Source organism: Colobus angolensis, unplaced genomic scaffold (assembly GCF_000951035.1).
Source record: "Colobus angolensis palliatus isolate OR3802 unplaced genomic scaffold, Cang.pa_1.0 Scaffold141, whole genome shotgun sequence".
NCBI classification, from domain to species: Eukaryota; Metazoa; Chordata; class Mammalia; order Primates; family Cercopithecidae; genus Colobus; species Colobus angolensis.
In genome coordinates this window covers 8,263,158-8,266,055 of record NW_012114500.1, presented here as the reverse complement: position 1 = coordinate 8,266,055, position 2,898 = coordinate 8,263,158, and positions in this window count along the sequence as shown.

Genomic DNA, 2,898 nt, shown 5'->3' with positions numbered 1-2,898 from the left:
TACAGGCGCCTGCCACCTCGCCCGGCTAGTTTTTGTATTTTTAGTAGAGACGGGGTTTCACCGTGTTAGCCAGGATGGTCTCGATCTCCTGAACTCGTGATCCACCCATCTCGGCCTCCCAAAGTGCGGGGATTACAGGCTTGAGCCACCGCGCCCGGCCGGTAGGTAGATCTTAATGTCTTTGTAAATTCAAGAGTTGGAAGAATAATAAGAAAAAAAATCAGTAAGGATTGGAGTGACAATACAGATGGAGCAAGCAATGAATTGATGTGGCTTTCAGATCCTTTACTTCACAGGTTTTTGGTACATTCGGCCTGATGTAGAACATCCTATGACATAGGATATAATTTTGAACATGGCAAGGGACCTAGTATGTGATATCCATAAGCTGTTGTGCTTGTCTTTCCTGCAGCTCAGGATGTCACTTATTCCATTTCCCGTTTTTATACAGGGTAGGGCTGAAGCAAGATCCAAACAACACTGTGATACAACAGAGAAACAGAGGGCAGCCTGCTCATCTTGCAGGGCCCAGAAAGACTAGTGAGACACACACAAAAAAAGCAGGGCCAGGTGTGGTGGCTGATGCCTGTAATTCCAGCATTTTGGGAGGCCGAGGTGGACGAATCACCTGAGGTCAGGAGTTTGAGACCAGCCTGGCCAACATGGAGAAAACTGTCTCTACTAAAAGTACAAAAATTAGCCAGGTATGGTGGCAGACGTCTGTAATCCCAGCTACTCAGGAGGCCGAGGCAGGAGAATTGCTTGAATCCGGGAGGCAGAGGTTGCAGTGAGCCGAGATCGTGCCACTGCACTCCAGCCTGTGTGACAAGAGTAACACTCTGGCTCAAAAAAAAAAAAAATGCAGATCTTTTTTCATGTTGCTCTTATGCCTTGTACAGGTAATGTTGGCAAATCCTTCCTGATCTTTTCACCACCAGAAAGGCAGGATAGAAAGGCAGACAGGCGATGGAGGGAGAGCAAGAGGGTTAACATAGTTTATTTATTTATTTACTCACCAAACTAATATTTATTTTTTGTCATGTGACAGGCACCAAGGTTGGTTCTGGGAATTTGAAGATGAATGAGTTACCACCCCTGCCTTCAAGGTGTTTCAGTCTAGCAGGGGGAACGATGTTTAAACCAGTAATTAAGCTTGATAAGGCAATTATTTTAATGGTGAGCCACAGCTCTGAACAGAAGCACAGATGTGGAGACACAAGCTCATCCTTTCATCGAGTTCCCTAATAAAGAGCAATATGCTTAACTCTGTTGATCTCTAGCTTCTTCATTAAAATGGGTGGGAGAGCATCTTCTCACTCACAGACAGTGCGTGTAAAGTGCCCAGAAAAGTGCTTCACACATAGTGGGCATTCAGCAAATGATAGAGGGTGGATGTGCTACAGGGGCTATGAAGGACTCAAGGGCAGTAGGACCACAGGACGGGTCCTGAAGTCCACATCAGATACACAAGAAAGGCCCTATTGCACACCACAAGAACACTAGGTACTAGGATTAGCGAGGAGTTGCCACTGACGAGTTGGTCCCTATTTCCCAACTTGCCTTCACTAGGTGGAACATTTCCTTTAAGATTGCAAAGGGAGGCCAGTGCGATGGCTCACACCTATAATCCCTGCACTTTCGGAGACCGAGGTGGGTGGATCACTTGAGGTCAGGAGTTCGAGAGCAGCCTGGCCACATTGTGAAACCCCGTCTCTACTAAAAATACAAAAATTAGCTGGGTGTGATGGTGCATGCCTGTAGTCCCAGCTACTCAGGAGGCTGAGGCAGGAGAATCGCTTGAACCCAGGAGGTGGAGGTTGCAGTGAGCCGAGATCGCACCACTGCACTCTAGCCTGGGTGACAGAGCCCTGTTACCTGCACTGGACCCCAATCTCTCTCCCTTGTCCTCCCCAGCTTCTGCCTCCTGCTCTCACCTACTGCTGTGATGACCAGCCAGGGCAGACCTGGAGGCCAAGGTCAGTGGTTTGTTGGGACAAGGGCTGGGCCCCAAAAAGCCCCACAAAAATTAGTCAGGTGTGGCAGCGTGCCTGTAGTCCCAGCTGCTCAGGAGGCTGAGGCAGGAGAATAGCTTGAACCCGGGAGGTGGATGTTGAAGTGAGTTGAGATCTACTGCACTCCAGCCTGGGTGACAGAGTAAGACTCTGTCTCAAAAAAAAAAAAAAAAAAAAAAAAAAAAGTAAAGGGAAAAGACTGCAATTTTTTCCTTTAGTAAGGATAACTCAGGTGAGAAGCCCATTGCATTTTTATTGCACCAGTTTCTGACACTTAAATGTCTTCCACATGAGTCACCTATTGGCACTTAGCTCCTTGTTTACATGAAGAATCCCGTGTCTCCACTAACCTCCTTTTCTTCTAGGCCTTCCATATATTTTTCTGTTGCCCTTCTATCAGCTCTGTGGTTTACTATATTTGCGAAGCATTATGTTTTGAAGTCATATATTATATTATATATAGAGAAGTGAAATAGAATGTTTGGTCATTGTTGCCACTTGTGAATGAAAAGTGGCTACTATTGGGTAATATTTATTGAGCTCTTATTATCAGGCACTACACATTCTATGCATTGTATCAGTGCTTCTTAGGTTTTGATGGAAATACATGGGATATGGAGATCTTAAAATTCAGGTTCTGGTTCATTCAGTATGAGAGTAGAGGCCAAATGGCTACAGTGCTGACAAGTTCAAGGTGATGCCACTGTCCACAGGCTGCATTTTGAATAGCAAGACCTTGTATCATTTGATCCTGACAACAACCCTATTAGTTAGAAATTACTTCTTAAAGCCAGGCGCGGTGGCTCACGCCTGTAATCCCAGCATTTTGGGAGGCCGAGGTGGGCAGATCACCAGGTCAGGAGATTGAGACCATTCTGGCTAACAT